Genomic DNA, 22,510 nt, shown 5'->3' with positions numbered 1-22,510 from the left:
CAACAGTCTGGGTTGGTCAGACGTATTTGTTACATTACACAGCAAGAAATCCCAGAATATTTATCACAAATTGCCCTTCCCCTGCTAAACCTGGGGTCTGTTCTTTGGAGTTTCAGGGATTTACTCCCCAACATCTCCTTCTGTTTCTTGCCTGGTCAAACTATTTAATTTCATAGCTATTTGCACGATAGAGACAGAGATGGGGGACCTTTTCTGCAGTCCTTCAGCTCAATCTGCCTCTCAGCTATTCAAAATCCTGCCAGTCAATTAATGATTGCAAACTCTGAGCAGAGGGCAGCAACTGGGACTGCGGACAGAGCTTGTCAACAAACTGATTTTTTTCGTTTTGCTGAAAAAAAGGTCCTTTTTCGGCAGGTGAGCTGAGACGCGCTCCCTCTTTCACGCAGCCATTTGCTTTCAAGCAGCAAATCTCAGTGTAGGTGGATAATAACCACTAAGATTTTATTAGAAATGGTGAGTTTTTATCCTAGCATGAACATGCAATGTACAGTCAATTGTACTGGAAGGAACGGTGACCCCAGGTGGCTAATTGCTACAAGCACAGTTTGCAGGAGAAAGACCCGTAACTCGACATTAAGACCTTTTAAAGGTCAGAGAAAAAACCGGTTACCACTTGTGAGAGCAATTAGTTAGGTCAGCTTTTTGAAGTAGGTCGGCTTGCTGAACGATTCCAGGAAAAAAACAGTTCTGCTTCTGCAAGCAACTGACCCAAGGCAGAGCAAGGCAGAGAAGGGGAGGGTGAGAACAGAGGGACTCAGCAAAACAGAAACTTATCTAGGCACAGAAAAAAATATTTTTATGAGAAAAAAAACATAACTGGCATTATAATTTAGATGATTAACATTAGATGTTAGCAACAGAGGTGTGTGGGAATAAAGGAGGGGAGGCACTGTGGAAATTCAGTGGAAATCTGGAAAGTGATGGAGGGAAACGGGAGCATCCTGGGCATCTAGGAACGTGTAGGGGGGAAGAAGGTACTGGTGTCTCCATTGCTTGTTGGCTTTATTCCAGTGATCATCAGAGTTTTGCTGCTCAGAGAACTCCCCTCTTTCAGCAGAGAGCTGAGAAGAAAAGAGCCTGTCACATGTCCCAGGCCACCACAGACAAGATTATGAAGATTATTTTTTTACAATGCCACAAGACCAAGAAAGATGCAGAAATGGAGTTGCCAGGGAGTAAAACTCAGACACAGCTCCAGTCTTCTTTAGGTCTGGTTTTAACAAGGGCCTTTTGAAATCCTGCAAGTGCTTTTAAAACTCTTAGTGCACAAGCCCATTTGGTCTGGACGTCTGAGCAGCGCAGGCTGTAAGCAGGTTTTACAGTTTATCTATCTGGTGCAGTTTTATCTGATGAAAATAAGCAGAATCATTCGGCAGCTGGGGAGAAACCAGAAATTCATAGAAGTCTCTATCAAGATCTCCCGAGACTTAGGAGACTTGGCCCCTTTACGTTGCCATCTGAAATAAAACTGAGCTGTTTCAGTTCAATTTTCAGTTGGGCATTGCCTAGTTGATATCCAATCCATATCCAATGATGTTGCAAGCAAAACCAAGCCAGCTTAAAGAAAGGACAACACCACGATCTTATTGCAACCCTTCCCAGTTCAAAGCATGGTAAATATCCACATAACTCACTAAAATAAGCAAGCTTTGTGTTTTCTTTCTTTAATTCAATTTTTTCTGCTGTGAAACCCTCTATTCGATGGAATAACACTTCATAGGGACCTTGCTGGGAGGGTGTGATGGCGGCTGTAATAATTAACTAAACACTGTTAATCAGTATATTACTTCTATGTCCTTGAAATAATGGTAATGGTGGTTGTAAACTCACATTATTTTTTTACTTGGGAAGAAATATATTGGGAATTTTACCTTAAGCATGGGATACAGTGCTACTCTGTACTGAACAGCTGAAGCTCTAATAGCTAGGTTTTGCACTTCAGCAGGCCACTCTTGGCTTTCTTTACAGATTACTTAGAGGACTATGTTTAGTATTTCAAGAAAAGTCATTAAAGATGCCGTAGACAAGGGCCTCCAGACCAAATGGGCTTGTGCACTAAGAGTTTTAAAAGCACTTGCAGGATTTCAAAAGGCCCTTGTTAAAACCAGACCTAAAGAAGACTGGAGCTGTGTCTGAGTTTTACTCCCCGGCAACACCATTTCTGCATCTTTCTTGGTCTTGTGGCATTGTAAAAAAATAATCTTCATAATCTTGTCTGTGGTGGCCTGGGACATGTGACAGGCTCTTTTCCTCTCAGCTCTCTGCTGAAAGAGGGGAGTTCTCTGAGCAGCAAAACTCTGATGATCACTGGAATAAAGCCAACAAGCAACAGAGACACCAGTACCTTCTTTCCCCCTGCATATTCCTAGATGCTCAAGATGCAGAAGTATGCTTATACCATGTGCTAGAAATGACCATCAGAAATTTTGACCCCAACCTAATTATTTATACTAGCCAAGCCGTTTTTAACTGCTTTTTATTTCCCATAAAAGTGAGACAGAGCTGACATGAGGCACACAAATTTTGCACCTTAAGCAGAGCATATTTGCAAGGTCAACGAAGATTTAGGTTCGAGTCAAGAGAGTGTTGTGTGGTCAACAGAGTTGTCCAAGTTCCCCCTTGAGTCAGTGGGGAGAGTCAACAAGTGCATCTAAAGAGCGATTCACCTCCTCTTCTGGACTTAAACATCTACAGGATGAATCACCCATCTGAACTTCTCTCCCGCCTTCCCATCTGCAGAGAACCGTTAAACAACAGAACTAGTTCAAACCAAATGCCGGCCTCGTGCACAGCTACAGTTGGATGAGACAAATCCACCCTGAAAATATGTACTGAATCTCAAAAGAGAATTTAAATTACTTATTTAGTGACTGAGGACAGTTCCCTGTCAGACATCCTGGACATAGTTCATTACACTATTAACTATTCTTTTCACTGATGCCAAGTTCTGTGATAAATACGGGAGGACCATAAAACTGAAAGGGGACCTCGAGGTTCCAGTATTCAGTGTTGGGATAAATCCATCTTTTATCTGTTTTAAACTGATCTCTGACTAAATGTCTCCTGGTCCTGTTACTGTGGGATTCGGTGGCTGATGGTCTGCATTCACCATATCCCTCACCTTCACGATGCAGTTAACCGCCCCACAGCCTCCCCCTTCCATGTTAAATAGTCTTACACCTTTGCTGTCTCTCCTTGTAAGTAACGGCTCCATCCCCATCATTATTTCAGTTGTCCTTCTCTGGACTTTCTACAAATCCAGTAAATCATTTTTGAGATGCAGACACCACAATGGCACCAGCTACACCACATACAGGCCCACCAAGTTTTTATACAGCAGCAAAATGATATTTTCTGTCCCATCCCCAGTGATGACACCCAACATTGTGTTGGATTTTTGGGCTGTTCTCCAAAATCATCAGGTCAGTATGAAGCAACAGCTGTGGGAATGAAACGCCAAACACATTACTGTTATTACAATAAAATAGGGTCTAATGAGCAGATCTGGAGAGTTAAGTTTTAAACTTATGCTCCTCAGAATTAGTGTCTGGCTGAGCTTCTGGCTTTCAGGGAAAACTCTTTGGATGTATTTAGTTTCCACGTAGTGGGTACTACCACAATGTCATTAACACAGCATTGCCTAGACTGGATTCATTAAAACTTCCCCATGCAAATACAGCTGCATAGTAAAGATAACTTTCTTCTATAGATATTTGCAATCATCATTCTTCTGGCTCTAGCGGAAAAATTTCAAGACCTTAAAATAAGCTGATAAATTAAGTATATTACTGTGTGTTGATGTTTGTTCCTTCCCTTCTCCATTTTATTACCATCAAATCATAGTTAATCAATTATACTTTATCCTGTAAAGTGCACAAGTCTTAAGACAGCCTCTGTACTGAGCTCCTTACAGGAAACCCTGTCTCTTTGCTTGACTTTTGTAAGAATTTTTACACTATCTATCAAGTTAGGAAAATATAACCTAGTTGAATTATAAGGTGAGTACAAAACTGATTGGAAAATCCCTGAAAAGAAAGTGCCCTTAAAATGAAAGAGCACATTGAGTGGCACAGATTAACTGTCAGAAGAAACAGATATTGAAAGGTGTTCCCCAGGTTATAGTGTGGGTCTTAGGCTATTCAGACTTCTCAACAGTTTTCTGGATGACAAATACAGATAATCTTTACTGCATTTGCAGAAGATGCTAAGCCAGGAGAGATCGTGCATATATTAGAGGGCAGGAAGGGAATTCAAAGTGACCTCAATACACTGGACAAAAAAATTAAGAAGTAATTTAAAGAATAAGTGCAACTATTATATGTAGGCAGAATAAAACAGCCTGGGAAATGGAGTAGTGGCATCACTGATTAGATAGCTGTTCTTCCGAAAACAAACTAAGGTTCACATGCAAAAGACCAATTGACAATGTCTTTTTTACATAAAAAATGTAAATCTAATTCTGAAATGCATAAACATGCAAAGCAATCCCCACCACGGAGACGTGGTGAGACGGCTCCTGTGACTGGAGTGTTGGAATGGAAGGATACAGGGTCTTTAGGAAGGACAGGCAGGGGAGCGAGAGGGGGTGTCACCCTCTATGTCAGTGACCAGCGGGAGTGCAGGGGGCTCTGCCTGGGGATGGGTGAGGAGCCGGCCGAGAGCTCATGGGTCAGGATTAAAGGCAGGGCAGGGACAGGTGACATTACAGTGGGGGTCTGCTACAGGCCACCCGACCAGGAAGACCGAGCAGATGAGGCCCTCTGCAGACAGACAGGAGCAGCCTCACGTTCACAAGCCCTGGTCCTCATGGGGGACTTGAACCACCCCGGTATCTGTTGGAGGGACAACACAGCAGGACACAAGCAACCCAGGAGGTTCCTGGAGTGTGCTGATGATAACTTCTGCAAGTGACAGAGGAGCCAACGAGGAGAGGTGCTGTGCTGGACCTTGTTCTCACCAACAAGAAGGGGCTGTCAAGGAGTGTGAAGCTCAAGGGCAGCCCTGGCTGCAGGGACCATGGAATGGTGAAGTTCAAGGTCCTTAGGGCAGAGAGGAGGGCACACAGCAAGGTCACTACCCTGGATTTCAGGAGAGCAGACTTTGGCCTCTTCAGGGATCTGTTTCATAAAGTAGCATGGGATGAAGCCCTGGAGGGAAGAGGAGCCCAAGAAAGCTGGCTAATATTCAAGGATGACCTCCTCCAGGCTCAGGAATGACATTTCCCAACAAAGTGAAAGTCAGGCAAAAATGTCAGGAAGCTGCATGGGTGAACAAGGAGCTCCTGTACAAGCTCAAACACAAAAAAGAAGCCTACAGAGGTGGAATCAAGGATAGGTAGCCTGGGAGGAATATAGAGAAATTGTCTAAGCAGCCAGGGATCAGGTGAGGAAGGCCAAAGACCTGACAGAATTAAATCTGGCCACGGACGTCAAGGGCAACAAGAAGAGCTTCTATAGGTACGTCTGTGATAAAAGGAAAATGGGAAAATGTAGGCCCTCTCTGGAAGGAAGCGGCAGACCTGGTTACCCTGGGATGTGGAGAAGGCAGAAGTATTCAATGACTTTTTTGCCTCAGTCTTCACCAGCAAGTGCTCCAACCACACCACCCAAGATACAGAAGACAAAGACGGGGATAGGGAGAATGAAGAACGTTGTAGGAGAAGATCAGGTTCGAGACCATCTAAGGAACCTGAAGGTGCACAAGTCCATGGGGCCTGATGAGATGGGTCCATGGGTCCTGAGGGAACTGATGAATGAATTGGCTAAGCATTATCTATCATATTTGGGAAGTCCTGGCAGTCCAGTGAAGTTCCCACTGACTGGAAAAGGGGAAACATAACTCCCATTTTTAAAAAGAGAAAAAAAGAAGACCCAGGGAACTACAGGCCAGTCAGTGTCACCTCTCTGCCCAATAGGGTCATGGAGCAGATCCTCCTGGAAACCATGCTAGGGCTCATGGAAAATCAGGAGGTGATTGGTGACAGCCAACATGGCTTCACTAAGGGCAATTCATGCCTGACAGCTCTGGTGGCCTTCTGTGGTGGGCTTACAGCATTGGTGGACAAGGGAAGAGCAACTGACATCATCTACCTGGAAAAAGCATTTGACGCTGTCCCACATGACATCCTTGTCTCTAAATTGGAGAGACATGGATTTGATGATGGACCACTCAGGGGACAAGGAGTTGGCTGCATGGTCACACTCAAAGAGTTGTGGTCAACGGCTCCATGTCCAGCAGTGACTAGTGACATGCCTCAGGGGTCAGTGTTGGAACCAGTGCGGATTAACATCTTTTTTGGAGACATGGACAGGGGGATCGAGTGCACCCTCAGCCAGTTTGCTGACAACACCAAGCTGTGTGGTGCGGTCAACACATTGGAGGGAAGGGATGTGCCATCCAGAGGCACCTGGACAGGCTGGAGATGTGAGCTGATGTGAACTTCATGCAGTTCAAGGCCAAGTGCAAGGTTCTGCCCATGGGCTGGGGAAATCCCAAGCACAGCTACAGGCTGGGTCATGAGTGCATTGAGAGCAGCCCCAAGGAGAAGGACTTGGGGGTACTGTTGGATGAAAAACTGATTGTGAGCCAGAAATGGGTGCTTGCAGTCCAGAAAGCCAACCGTGTCCTGGGCTGGAGCAAGAGAAGTGTGGCCAGCAGGGCGAGGGAGGGGATTCTCCTCCTCTACTCTGCTGTTGTGAGACCCCACCTGCAGTGCTGTGTCCAGCTCTGAGCCCCCCTAACATAAGTAGGACACGGACCTGCTCAAGTGGGTCCAGAGGAGGCCATGAAGATAATCAGGGGGCTGGGGCACCTCCCCTGTGAGGACAGGCTGAGAGAGTTGGGGGTGCTCAGCCTGGAGAAGGCTCTGGGGAGACCTTATAGCAGTCTTCAAGTACTTAAAGGGGGCCTGCAGGAAAGGTGGGGACGTTTTACAAGGGCAGGTAGTGATAGGATAAGGGCTAATAGTTTTAAACTGAAATAAGGTAGATTTTGGTTAGATGTAAGGAAGAAATTCTTCCCTGTGAGGGTGGTGAGATGCTGAAACAGGCTTCCTAGAGAAGCTGTGGCTGCCCCCTCCCTGGCAGGGTTCAAGGCCAGGTTGGACGGGGCTTTGGGCAGCCTGGGCTGGTGGAAGGTGGCCCTGCCCATGGCAGGGGGGTGGACTAGGTGATCTTTAATATCCCTTCCGACCCAAACTATTCTGTGATTCTATGATTGTTTTATGGAGTGGTAATAAAGCCATGGATAGGATGCTGTGCCCAGCTGTGGACACTACACATTGAGAAGGACATAGATCAGTAGAAGACAGTTCAGAGGAGCAATAAGAATGATACAGGAGCCTAGAACACATTTCCAAAAAGGAAAGACTGAAAAACTTGAGGCTGTCTGAGGAACAATGATGGGGAAGGGGACAATATGACAATCTTCAGCAGGCATAGACGTGTGGCTGATTGTGCCTAGCCATGGACTAGACAACCCCTCACGTTTTCTTCCAGCACTAGAGTCTAGAGTCTGTTAAGGATCATGCTCTTCCTTCTCACTTTTGGGACCCACAGCCCAGCAAGCTGTAACCAGTGCTCTAACCCTGTAATTTATAGTCAGAGAAAGTCCTTCTACATTATCATTAGCTCTTATTTGTCATCTAACCCTCCTCTCTGGGCAGCCTCAGTGTCTGACTGATTTTTGTACCGGTTATACCTTTTTTAGCCCAGAGAAAGAGCTTGGCTTTCAGTTTTAAAGGGGTCTGTGACTGAACTAGAGTCTAAGACTAAATGAACAAATGCACCGCTAAATGCAAATACAATATATTATGCAAACATTGTGCATAATGGAATTGTTGATGTAAAAGTCAGACAGAAACTCTACATAATATCCATTTTGGACACTGGATATCTAATATCTGCCTTGGTCTAACCAAGGCGGCTTTCTTCTCTATCTGATCACTAGAGACCAAAGGTGGGCGTCATAACACCTCTGGAGACTCATGTGGGAGACAAACACCTGACCTGGCTGTCTAGACTCCTTTTACCATCAGTGAATACAAGTAGACTCAACTGAGACAGGGCTGTAGCTTAGAAAAGATGTTTTAAATAGGTCAGATGGAACATGCTCTGTAAGTATTGTTTTCTCCCTGTTGAAAGTAAAGAGGATCTAGATGATAAGCTTACACATAGATAACTTTTACTATAGGCATCTAAAATCACAGGAGACAAAACTGACCTCCAGCAAGTTTTAAAGCATGGACTGTTACATTATACTATTCCCATCCCACCTTTGGCCCTTATATTACCAAGTGAACTTCCCATGGTTGAAGACCGCCGTTAGAAATCTTTCTGCTGCGTGTCGTAAGGCAGCTTTTTACATCTGTAGTTTTATGAGCGGGTTAGATGCTTCTGTTTAGGAAGGCACAGTTCAGTGCCTTCCTTTAGTTCAGTGAAGGCACAGTTAATCTCAACTCTATGAATTTTGTTGAGTCAGCTCTGAATTTACCACCTCATAGGAAGCTGTTGTAGATGTTCCAAGAACTGGGGCTAAATACTTTGCCACAGAAATAAATGTAAACAGTTGCATTTCAGTTCTTAGATGATCTTAATCTAACGCCTTTTCCCTGGGAGTGAAAAAAACTTCTGAACCGTACAGATTTTGAGGATTCCTTACAGAAATGCCAAAAGGAGAACTTCTAAATGCAAATGGTAGTGGTAGGAAATCTTTAGAATAGTTCTTCAGTTAGAGTAACTTGGAGGTTTCTAAATCTAACCACTAACTAAGAAATGTTAGTGTATGAGTGAGAAAATTGGTGTGGTCCTCAGGAAGGAAGTACAGAGTGAGAAAATGAAAAGCTGAATGTAGAAAGGTCATGATGCATTTTGCATCAGCCAGGCTAAAGAAATAGAAAATAACATGAGTTTTTCCTTCTTAAGCATAAATTATTAAAGCTGACCCTTTTATTCACTACAGAATAAGGGTTCATGCCTTGCATTTTGCTTCTAATGAGGCTCAGGACCTTGATTCCCCAAGCCTCTTCTGACAGTATCAGTAGCAATCCTTCAAATTATTGCTGGAGTAACTCAGGCTGAGCTTATGCTACAAAAGTCAGACCTCATTATTCAGGACGTAATTTTAAAATCATAATTTCCTGTGGTTGCTCTAGGATTTTCTCTGTAGGGTGTTTTTCTAATGCACATTCAGCTGTTCTCAAATACTGCAGTGACAGCAGCATTCAAGGGATTGTAGATGAAGGCAATGTAAAATGGGGCAATTAAGCATTGATCTGGCTAACAAGGGAGCACTGATGCTAGTTAACAGAGCTGGACATCTGACAAGAGAAGTTTACGGGTGAGATATTAAATAAATAGCTAACTAGCGGGTATCCTTTCCAGTGGGTTAGATTTCCATGACCCACCTTGTTATTGTCACCCTAGGACTGTTTTCGTGGACTGAGCATTATTTGTGCAGTGGAGAAGGGTGGGTTGGGATGGAGACCTTGGAATTGGCAAATGACCGCAAGATGATGGATGTCTGAGGTGCAAAGCTCTGAGTAATCTAACAGGCCTGTTGAGGATTTCTCTTTCTCTAGAGGGAAGCTTGACTGCCAGACAAGAAAACACTTCGGGATCAGTAAAGTGGTTTTCACTTTTTCTCACTCTTAGATGTTGGCGTAGACACAGATTTTTGAGCTAGTCGCCTGTCTGCCATGGCAGTCAATGGAGAGGAGTAGCTCAGGTGACCTATTTTCCATGTCTGCATTTGGGTGAGATGAACTCCACCACAGAAGGGTCTGCTTCTCCACACTGGCTACAAACAAGCCAAACACCCAAGGGCTTCAGATGTCATATTTGGTCTGAAGATACCCACCAAACCTCCCACCTCGTTTTCAACTGTCGCAAAAAAAAACCCACCTAATGTAATTAGCAGTGAAAATTGCCCTGCGTTGCCTTGGTGTCTACAACTGTCTCTCAGTGCTTAGGGACCTTGACAAAAATAACCTCTCTACCATCAGATTTATTCCCTTCACTCAGATGAGCTAGCACATCTGTGAACAGTCCTGGACCCAGACCCTGTCACCAACCCCACCACCCCTCTGGCTCTTGTGGAGATGTACACAGGTTATAAAGCCTGGAGCACAGCTGGTTTTGGGTCTGAGCTCTGGGCAATTTCACTGTTCAAGGTGAATGCAATTAAAAGTGAAAGCAATGAACTGCAGTTGGCAAATCTGTAGTATTGAAAGGTCCAAGACACCCGCACCAGTCCTAACACTTGTGCTGGTCAGGGCGTCTGATGGTCAGTGCATCTCCAGTGCTTGGGTGGAGAAGGAAGAAGAAAGGTGACCTAGACAGGATCAAGCTGACTGTAAAACATGCTAATGAAGTGCAGGAGTTCTTTCCATAAAGCAGTTCATATTTCATGCCCTGTAGCTGTTCCTGAAAAAAAAAAAAGCCAGCAGCTATTTATCAGGTTGTTCAGCAGAAGTCCGCTTACCCCGAGGAAATTCTCCCCTGACCCTCATAAATTGAGCTGTCCACGCTCTAGAGCCAGACCCTATTTCATCACCTGCATCCATCCGACCAAGGCAACTGTCCAGTCATTGGCTTTGGAGCTTGCAGAGGACTCGCTTGTGTGGGCTAAATGGCCTCAAACTTTCTCCTTGAGGCCAGGACAAAGCTCCTTGTAACTACCGAGCATTCGATGCTGAAAAAGGGTCCTCACCCCAGGACTGAGAGCTCAGACAGCGAGTGCAATCAGCTTCGAATCTGGCCGCATTTGCCAACTGTGCAAACTTTGCTACACGCCACTTTCATCCAGCAGAATCCCATCACGTGTGGGATGGTCTCGTGCTTTGAAAAGGTATGGCAACACTTACTGCAGGCAAGAAATCAGATGGAAAAGCAGCACGTGGGATCATTATCTCTTTCGGACATACACACACACTCTCTTCTCTGTTGATACCTCTGATAATCATAGTTCAGCACTTCTGAAGTCCTATCTCTTTGATCACCACATGCTGATAACCAAAGACAGCTGCATAGGAGAATAGGGTCCTATGAAAAAAGTATTAAACAACATTATAATTACAGGTTCTGTCCTAAAGTGCATACTCCAAGCTCCTAAACTGCTTTATTTCTATTTACCAGAGATCAACATTTCCTCATCTGGAGAGTTTGACTTGCAACTGTAACTTTCTTTTAATATAGGAAATTATTCAATTTTTATTTTTTTTTTTTTTTTTCAAATTAGAAGAGAGAAGTCTCTGAAAGTGTAGATTTTGGAGGTGGGGTGGGGTGTTACCACATGGCCTTATGTTACACAGAGGCTGATGTTACTTGTACTGAAGCAGTGAAGAAAGGACAAGATTTCCCAGTGCTGATTTACTTCATATCAGTCGGACTCTAACTGCCCATCACTCAGATGCCCACATGACCATCTTCATTATACCTGTTACCTGCGTGATACAAAGAGTAGCACTCAAATAAAATAATAATAAAAAATCTCATTAGCCGTTTTCATGGTGAGCAAGTGGAAAACCCAAAATATTTGATGTGACTAATAAAAGCCAGACACAGCCTCCTCAGTTTGGAGTGTTTTGTCAGCTCATTTAAAGTTAGAAGAGGAAAGTACTCCAGATGCCATGCCAGATATGTGCAGCTCAGATGCTATAGAAAGAACAGATAAAGGATAATATGAAAATATGAATTATAATAGGATAGTACCTAGCTGCTTGGTTATCTAGTGTTCAAACCGTGTCCACCAAGATGATTATATCTGTATCACCTCACTTAAATGGAATTTAAAGACTAAGAAATTAAAGATTTGCATGAAGACATTAAAATGGATGTTTTCTTTCCCATTTCTTGGTCCAGACATTGTTATGTACAGGTTGCTCCTTTTTTCATTTCATCAAGTTTTGCGGTGTGACAGAGTCCAGGCTTGGAGTCTTTCTGCTGCATCTTCAGTGGGCACTGCCCTAGAGCTTTGTGAAATCAACCGCAGAGGAAGGGGAGAGAAGAAAACATGGTTAAACTGAACAAGTACCAAGGATATGGCTTGCTCCAGCTCTGCACAAAACCAGCATGCTCTTCTCCCTGTGGCTCAGTGTGGCCAGCAGTGCCAGTCAGTGTTAACATACGAAATAATTTTTAGCAGGAGAAACTCAGGAAAAAAATTCCTCTTTGGGTTTCAGTAGAGAGGAGGTAACTGCACCTGTTGTAAAGCATTTGGGCTTGCACTCTGGTTGCTGTGGCATCCCAAACAGCTGTGCACAGCCAAACCTCAGTTTCTCATGCTCCATGAAAAGTGACATTGTCAGAGCAGAGGTGCTGGTATGGACTCATCACCGCAAGCATTGCCATGAGCTCATGGTGGGACAGCCTGGCTCTGCCCTTGGAAGGCTCCATCCCAGCAAAGTCCAGCTCCAACACTGGGCTTTCAAATGAGAAATCATAACCAATGAACGTAACTGAGAAGCCAGATGAGCTGAGAGAGGGAGAGCTTCATGACAACAACCTGCCACTGAAGGCAACAAGCAACAAAAGGATGAGCCCAGAGGAGATGGCTAAGAGCACCTCATTCTAATTTTGGCACTTCCAGTAACTCCAAATGTGGTCTGGGGAATCCACTTTCCTCCCTTCTCCCCTGCCCAATACCTGTAAGATGTTGATAACAATAAATTGTTGATAACAATCTTGATTGTAACTGCAGAGGTGTCTCTATGTTCTTCTCCTTAATGTCATAGTCTTTGAGCAAAGACAGTACTTTAAAAGGCTTCATCTGGAGCATCACCTCCTAATTCTGAATAGCTAGAAAACAACCGAGCAGAAGCTTAGTTGAAAAGTTTTCTGCCTTATATTTAAATAGAAAGAGAGAAGAGCTTCTTTGTTTTTGCTTCAGGAAGCTCTCTGCACCAACAGAGAAGAAAGTCCCTTTCTAAAATAACAAGAACTTCATTAGCACTTCTTGTACTTTTTTAAGGTCACCATTATAGATATTTTTGATAACACATCCTTTTACGTGCATGTGGTCTGCTCTGATGGTGGAGATAATGCTGTTTACAAGGCTGTTACCTGAAGAGCGGGTTGGGGTTTTTTCCAGGTATCTTCCTTGTTTTTCAGGAACAGAGGATGGATGGTGTTCACACCTGGACATTTCTCGCTTACGGTTAAGGTCCTGGTTTTACATAAATTGGAAAGAGTGTAGAAGGGAAAAAAAGAGACAGAGTAAACATTTTCATATTTAAAAAGGTGAGAGCTCAGCGTTCGGTTTTCTTCATTTTCCTCTCATGATGCCATGGGACAAGATCATTAAGGACTTTAGGGTACTCTGTGTCTGGCTAAAGTGCTTTTTCTTAAGAAACATAGAAGTTGACAGGCTGGGCTAGATTACCCATCAATGTAGTTCAGTACCAAGCCCTTTTCCAGTAATCAGGATAATATCTCCAAAAGAAGAGACAAAAAATCCTACCTAGAAAAATGCAGAATAATCGGCCCTTGTCCTTAATCTTGTCTTAACTTCTAGTCATTGGGTTGTTTTATAGCACACAAGAGAAAAGTTTTTCTCTCTTGCATGAGTTGGCATACTTTGAATAAACGCACAACTCTGTTTCTTACTACAGCGGTATGTTGTGAATTGTAGAGTTACCAAAAACCTCAAGGCACACAAAATTTTTTATAAAATGAAAGCTATGAACAAAAGTAACTACTGGGACATAAGGCAGAATATGGAAACTGTTCCAGTAAATTAAGAAAGTTCTGTTCCATGGACTGTCTTCTAGAGATGATTCACCTCCTGGCCATAGCCCATGCCTGAAAACCTACTGGGCATCTCAGTTTTAGATAGCTAAAATTGGATGAGATTAATGATACTATAACTGTATAAGGCACCTTACCTGATCTTGTATGCCCATATATCCAACATACACAGGCCAATACTGGTTTGGGAAGTGTTATTGCTAAACATCTGGAAGATGCTGCCTGGGGCTTGCTGAAGGTCTGAATTCTAAAGCATAGTAGTACCATTTAGACCAGTCTGTTCCATTCCCAACACCAAGGACGAGGATGTTTCAATATACCTCTCCCTGTTTGCATCAAGCACCTCTGTGGCAGAGACAATCTTGAAGGGTTGATGTGTAAGTCCTCCAGGACTCTCCAAGCCCTCTAGGACTACTCCAAACTAGCAGTCCTTCATTCAACAGATTCTGAGTATCACAGCTTCATCTTAGCTTCAGAAATCCACCTCAGTGCTATTTATTTGAACATATTTTAGGGGGAGTGATACTGCATATTCCCCACACAGGAAGAAAGCCACAGAAAAAACAGACAAGAACATGCCCCAGTACAAAAGGCTGTATGCCTGGAAAAGAAGCTGAACTTCTGTTTAAAAGCTGGCAAACCCTTGCACAGTCTAGGTGAGATTTTGTGATACTCTTAAGAAAAGCAACCTTTAAATTATGTGAAATCACCAACTTAGCTAATACATCCTCTAACTGGAGACCAGCAATTCCATAAGGAGACCTGAATCCATCCTAAAGACTATGGACGTACTGGAGAAAGTCCAGCAAAGGGCCATGAAGATGATGAAGGCACACTGGGGCATTTCACATTATAAGGCTGAGAGAGCTGGGATCATTCAGCCTGGAGAAGAGAAGGCTCAGGGGAGTGTTATCAATAATTATAAATACCTGAAGGGTGCAAAGACACCTGAAGGCAGGCTCTGTTTAGTGGTGCCCAGTGCCAGGACAGGAGGCAATGGACACAAACTGGCACACAGGAGGTTCCCTCTGAACATCAGGAAACAATTTTTACTTGAGGGTGACTGAACACTGGCACAGGTTGGCCAGGGGAGTGTGGTAGTGCAATTCTTACCCCTTCCTGCCCTCCTTGCTGGGCTGCTTGGTGCTAGGTGTGATTCCATTCACATTCCCCCGAACCATACACCAGTCTGTGGAGATAAGGATTGATAACATTAACGAGCGTGGCTCCTGCCCCCCTCTGATTGCTCAGAAAAGGTTATCATGGCCCATCATCTCCTGATGGCCTGGCACACCTGTGCCTGAGATGTGGTCAGGTGGAACAATAACAGGGTTGCATGTTCTTGTGCAACTGCCAGAAGGCACCAGACAGTATTTGACAGAAGTCAATTATCTCGGACCCTATAAATTGCGACCACCAGAGAGACGCTTTGAGCTCTCCTGGATCGCAGCGGCCTGTGACCAGCATCTCCCCTGAGCTGGGAGCCCCTCAGGTACCAAACTCCTTAAGACGGAAGGTCAGGGCAAAGTCCCCCCGCTCGAGTCTCAATTATTGCCCGTTGAGGAATGCCAAGGCGTTGGGAGCATTTGCTCTAAACTCGAGAGGGAAATTTTCTTTGAGCTAGCTTCTATTTCACCTGTTTATTGGTGGGTGTGTGTGGGTACGTACCCTTACCCTTGTTCCTGTGTGTGTTTGTGCCTTTTGTGTTCATTTTACTGAATCCAAATACCTTTGTTTCTGTATGTCTGTCTGTTTTGTGTATGCACATGTATATATATGTATAAATTAAGGTACCATTAAGTAAGTTAGAGTGAATCTTGTAATTTTAGAATCTGAACAAGTCGCTTTTCTTTCTGAGTTATTTTGTATTGACAAATTGTTGTTAGTTATTAATAAATCTAAATTATTTTTACTAAATCATTACCGTGTCAATACTTTCATCCATGACAGGGGATTGTGGAGTCTCCCTCTTTGGAGATACTCAAAAGCTGTCTAGACATAGTCCTTGGTAACTGGATCTTGGTGTCACGAATAAGATTTTGTTCCACTACTTTGGTTTAGCAGCAATTTAGGATTCATTAATATTTTGAGATAGTTCACAAGATTAGGTTGTATAATTATGAACAGCACTTAATCATCAGCCAGTTTAATAAGCGATTCAGTGAACTTTGTTATAATCAAACCAGCGACCTAGTTAAAGAGTCAAGAATGCCAAGGGTCACCCAAAACAGCAGGGTTTTTACAGCAGGGTTGTACACACAGATGGAGGTTAAATCAAATCACATGTACAGACAGGCAAACAAACAATTCTAAATCAAATTGTATGCACACAGCCAGAGGTTAACCTATGATTAAAATTTCACCTTTTGTGCGTTTCATGAATTACTCACTTTTATGTGCCAGCATTCATCAATGGACGGTTGGTGAATCTCGCAAAATCAGGCCTTTGAGTCCTGATCTTCGATGGACAATCTTTCAATCTTCACAAAATCCACCCTGAGAGGTGTCCCAGCTCAGGGGGAGATACTGGATCACACGTCCCGCTCACAAGGTTTCACTTTTGGATTGCTATTTATAGGATCTCGAGATGATTGGCTTCTCCATTCTGGCCACATTTCGAGCTGAGTCATTCTGGTAGACAGTTTAGGCATCAGATGGCCCAGGTGTGGCCAAGGGGTGACTGGCCATTCCAGCTCCACGAATTTGTATTCAAGATAACAGTACAAGGAGAGTTTTCCCAAAGCATTCATGCCTTATCCTGATGTAACATAAAGGCAGCAGATGGCCCAGGTGTGACCAGAGAGTGCCTGATGCCCAAGTCACTGTCCTTATATCCAAGAAAACAGCACAATGGGGCTTATCCTGATGCCTCAAGTGGCCCAGAGGTGGCTGCACCACCAAACTGAGTGGCCCTGCTCAAGCAGCTGGTTGGACAAGGTGACCTCCAGAGGTCCCGTCCAACCTCAACCATTCTGTGATTCTGTGAAATGATAAAGGTTGGGCTTGCACTAGGGTGTTGGATTGTGCAAAATCAGTATTACCACATGGGATGTAGGCTGAGGGTCAGAAATGGAGGAACTATTTATGTGGCCTACACCTTTTAGATGCCTGTGTAAAATAACCTGACAGGATTCATTTTAGGATAGCCATCTTAAGTGTTCAGGCTCCCCATGTGGTCACTAGCAAGAATGCAGGTGTTCCTAGAGTGATTCAAAGGGCTCGAGGGAAATATCCATCTCTCTCCATTGACCTAACAGGTTTTATCTGGACATCTGACATGGTGCTCCTCTGTGGAGAACAAGGTATCACCTGGAATCAGGCAATAGGAAATTCACTGAGGTGAGGCTGAGCAGGTGGCTGAGTCAGGGAATACAGCACGTGCCACTATCCACTTGCATTTTACAGTACTTATGCCATTTCTGAGCTAAACAACTCATGGAGGAGGAGCAGCAGAAGTCTTTTTGCTCATTTCCCCAGTGATCAGAGCACTGGGTCAGTAATCCAGAGCAAGTTTGGTCGCTAAATCCTTTCCTTGGTCTCACCACTCTGGAGAATAATCACAGAATAATGCAGAATAATCTGGAGAATAATTCTGTGATTCTGTGATCCCAGCTGTCTTTATTCAGCTGGATCTTGAAAACCTCAAAGGATGGAGTCTGTACAAGAGCTCTGGGCAACCTGTCACTGTCTATGAACGTCTTAGTGCCCATCAATGTGCTATTAACATCAGATAATTCTGGTTATGCCAAGAATGTCATGGTAGCCGTCATGACAGGACTTCAGAGTATTCTCTTTGGATCTTAAATTCTTGGATTCAGCTGTTTTGGAGTGAAAAGGGTTGTTCATGAGAATTTGATAGAAATCTGCAGCAAGCGGAAGGGTAACCTTACCTATCTGTATGTCATCAGTACGGATGCATTTCCAGAGCGATGTCATATCACTCAGTAACAACTCACAGTTCTTAGAATTTAACCTCAAATCCAGAACTGTATTTCAGTTCCAAAAATGCACCTGTACATTTGGAGGGAGCTTTCATTCAGACGCTTCAACTGATGGTGAAAATTGCTGTCTGAGACTTCTTCTGGTTTTGAGTACTCAACTCAAGATATTGTCATTTGCAGAGAACAGATGCCCAGAATCCTTCAAACAGGCTCATGGTGGGCTCTCAAAACCATAGCAAATGCATTAGTGTCACTATTAAACCTGCAGTAGATTGAAGCAATATTTTAGGATGAAAAAACGAAGGGACTAAATGTTTGTAAAAGGAAACCAGCCCTTTTACATGGTAAAAAGTTCAGTGAATTTAACTCACGGTCTTTCCTGGCATAAAATCTTCAAACCTGGGGACACGTCTAATAGTGAGGGATCTCCACTGTAGCACTTAACATCACTTGGTCTTTAAAAAGAAGTGGAAGCTATAGAAATTTTTGGAAAAAATAATGGTTTAGCCAAGGTTTGGCTCTGATATAAGAGAAACCTCAAAGATGGTAATGCTAGAGAGAAAGCTTTCACTGCAGGCACACACAGTAATGGTTGGGAAGGCAGGCAAGCCAGTTTGTAAAGCTGATTTTCTCCTTCTCTTCCAAATCCTCCCTCACTGTTTGCCTTGGCTTCCAAAAATCTTTCTTAAAGCTATTAGTTTTAAAGCTGATGACCAACGCGACGGATGTGTAACTCTTTTTTTTTTTTTTTCCCTCTTCATTTTTATAAAGTCATAGAATAGATTATCTCAAGTTGGAAGGGACCCATAAGGATCATCCAGTTCAACTCCCAGCAAACACAAACCTACTGAAATCCCTCTGATTTTGTTGATGCTGCAGACAGTGGGATTTTAGGCATGTAAGAAACATGCGTTTTTGGCACAGGGAGCCTCTCTATGGCTAACGCAGGGGGATCTGAATAACTTCCTATCCAAACCCTTCCTTCTAGCAGAGCAGCACAACCACTTTTTTCTCTCAGTGACGGCAGACGTCCCATCTGTACTGAGTCTAGTCATGTGTAATATTTTCACTGTTACATTTTCAACATGTTTTCTCAGTTCTTCCAACAAGCTTGAGACAGTGACAGTAGGACAAAATGGTCATTTCCTCATTTATAGCATTTTTTTTCCCCATCACTGACCAAACAAAAACACTCCACTGTGCAGTGTCAATAGCAACGGAGTTTTCTTTAGTTGTGATCGAAAATATTGAAATATGTGTGTCGGAAACTTCATCTGCGATAAAATATTTCTGTTCTGAGACACTTCTTACTCATTTTCATTATGGAACTCAGCCAAAATACGAAACTAGGTAAAAAATGTGAAGTAAGTAAAATCTAGGTGAAAAGAAGTCACAGTTTTCTGGGGTTTGGGGTCATTCTATATATGGCAAAAATGCGCCGTTTTCTTCGTTGCTTTCATAATGGCATTTTCAGCTGTTCCCTTAGCAGACGAAAGAATATTTCAAATGCCTTCCTAACTATTTTAAATTCTTTCAGGTTTTTACGCCTTCAAGTTGTTCTTTTTCAAGCCAGCAAACCAAAGCCAATCTTCCCAAGCTAGGAGAAATTTTCTTCTGGCACTTTTCATATTTCGTTTTGTCATGTGGGCAATTCTGAAGGTCATTGGGAAGACAGCAGTGATAATCAAGCAGGTATTTTCTAGAAAAAAAAAAAAAAAAAGTCCAGATAGGCCACCGCAAAAAAATATGATGTGCAGCGAGGTCGGTGCTCTGACCCCCACCATTGGCTGGAAACCACCGTCTGATGGGATTTAAGCACCTTTTAACCTGACCAACACTTCTGTGAGCAGCCCTGGTGTTTTGGTTTTGTGGCATGTTGTGGTCCCCACAATTTCCCACCTGCTTGGGTGGAAACCGCTCTGCTCTCCTGATCCCCAGCGGTGCTGGGGGGTTTCCTGCAACCAAGGGTTGCCACCCCAAAGACCTCCAGTTAAGTTGCGATGCACTGCCCTCTAATGCCATTTTGGCACATTAGCAACCCTCAACCTCGGTGGAGATCTGTAATACATAGTGCAAATGATCCACAGCCACCAAAAACCGCTATCAAAGCTGAAAGGAAATTATATGAAATGAGGCATTTAACGGCTGCTTTTTTTTTTTTTTTTTCCTCCAGCATTGCTTCATTTTCTACCTTCTCAGAGATCACCATCAGGGAGAAAAATGAGAGCTCCCTATTTACCTTTTCTATGCCATTTTGGATGCTTGATGCTTTCAGGGTCCCCTTCAGCTGCCTCTTTTCAGCCAACACATCTGATTTCAGCCAACACATCTGATTTCTTTAAGTTTTTGTATTGCAGTGCTGCTTTTTGGAGGTGGTAAGATGCCCAGGAGTGCAGATGGCCACTCAAAGGTGCATGTAAATGTTGGATTTATATTAAGTATGTTTTCTGCTTTTCTTTTTTAATTTTAATGCCTCCTAGCAGCCTGTTTGTTTTCTTGCCTCCTTCAGAGCACTGAGTAGGCATTTCTAGAAAATTATCCACAATGAATGCAGCATCTCTTTCCTTAATGGAAGCAGCTGATTTAGAGCCTGCCGCTGTGTGTATTTTGTTAGTGCTATTTTCTCCTGCGTGCATTGCTTTGCATTCATTAACACTGGGTCCCATCTGCCATCTCATCACCCAGCCAGTGTTTTGCCATCCTTCTGCAACTTTTTACTTTCAGTTTTTGGCTGATTACTCTGAACAATTTTATCACCTTGGATGTTCACCTTTTCCAGGTTGCTTGTTGGTACAATGAGGGGTGCCAACCAAGGCTGGTGGGACTTCTCAAGGTGTGAAAATCTGGAGTTTATTCACACCTTTTTGATCCTGCCTGTAACCTCATCTTCATAATCCCCCTCTTCTCCTCTCCCAGGAGTTCAGGAGACCCAGCTGCATCAAACTCATCTCAAACTGCTGAGAAAATTGCTAAGCTGGGAGAAGGAGCTGCAAGAAGAGGTACAGAGCAGAGCCAGGTGAGATAAGAAAGGCAGGTACAGAGATAGGACTGCTGAGATGGTGACCATTAGTGGGATTCAGGATGAAAAACACCAACATGGAAAGGTTTAAAATCCTTTAAAATCCTGAAGATCAGACTACAGCATCATCAAGGGTCTGTTGGAGGGCACAGAGCTGGCCAGTGCTTCCCCACCTTTGCAGATACAGCTGAAAAATATATTTCAGCCACCGCTATTACCTACCTCCAAAATGCACAGTGCTGGGGATGACCCCAAAAATGTCACCTCCATTTCCAGTCTGTCTGGGACCCCTAGACTTGGCAGCTGGGTGAGATTTCTCTACCTGCCTGCAGCCTTCCTGAATTTAATAAGATGGGTTTTGCTGGCTTCTTTGCTCCTATACGGGTGCGTACAAGTATATTGTGGTTATTATTACAAACGGTGGCAAAGAAAGTTTGATGCATGTCTGATGTACTTTCCAGACTTAACCAAGAGCTGCTTCTTTTCTTGTGAATTATCTGATTCATTGCTTTAATAGGTAGTTATTTATGGGCCTAATAATTTAGCCTTTGCCCTTCCTGTTGTGACTTGTTCCTAGAAGGAATTGAAATCTCCCATTATAATTGTGTTTTCTACCTCTGCAGACTCTAATCTCTTTTTAGTTTTTCCCAATGACTGTCATGCTGTGATATTGCTCTGCGACATTTCAATCCACAGTGATTTCTCTCAATACCTTTTGATGCAATTAACTATTTGATTACTTCCCTTACCATAGTATACCAGTCTTTTCTCAATGGGATTCTGTCACGGTAAAATTAGTATTGAAGTGTCCTGCTGATTTTTTTTCTTCCAGAGAGTTACAGAGATGTGAATCAGATGAATATCTCTTCCTTTAAAAATATGCAGGCATTGTGAGGGCAAGAAGCCAAATGAAGATACTTGGGAGATCCTCCATAAATAAAGTGATTTTTACATTTAGGAAGTGTTCACTGTTATTACAAAAATAGATTCATCCATAAATGCACTGTCTAGAAAAGTTGCCCTAGTAGAAAGCAGCATAAGTAGGAGGGGAACAGTCCAGTATAGTCAAGAACTTGAAATCAGATCTTTTTTAAGTAGTAGCTTTACTTACAATCACCATTTTTTCAGCTAACCACGGGGAAATGAACTGTGTAACAGCATAGTTGAAAGCAATGCTGGAGATAAGGACTTTCTGATTAATATAGAGATAGTTCTTGTAGTATTTTGAGGTTGAAGTGACAACACTATCTGCTTTGGGGTTGGAGATTGTGCTTTGCTTTGCAGACAATGGTGCGTGTCTACTTGCACCACTTTATCACGTGGTGGGAGTGGCCATAATTCTTAGAAATCTCAGCTCATCTGATTTGATATGCTTGATAGGAGCTGGAAATACACGCACCCATTATAAGAAAAAAAAAATATATTCCATTCTCGCTGCTGTCAGAAAGAATCCAAATAATTAGTGCAAGACTTTGGAATGAGCTACCTGGAAAAGATGGGAAATAGGTGTGGTTGGGTAAAATCCAGGCTTGGACAGATACAGAACTTCAGGGATTGTTTTGGAAAACAAAAATTATTTCTGTAGCTAGACAATCAGAGAAATCGACCCATTCAGCCCACTTTAGGCCCAAATGACGTAAGGCTATAAATAATTCTAATGAGCAAATGCTTTGCAATATCATGATTACTCAGTGACCTCAGTGCTAGTGGAAGTGACAGTACAGTAAAATGATAACAAACACGCCTGAATAGTATATGGGGATTTTGGAAATACACTTGATGGGAAA

The sequence above is a fragment of the Athene noctua genome, chromosome 3, assembly GCF_965140245.1.
Source record: "Athene noctua chromosome 3, bAthNoc1.hap1.1, whole genome shotgun sequence".
NCBI lineage: Eukaryota > Metazoa > Chordata > Aves > Strigiformes > Strigidae > Athene > Athene noctua.
Note: the sequence above shows the minus strand (reverse complement) of the source record.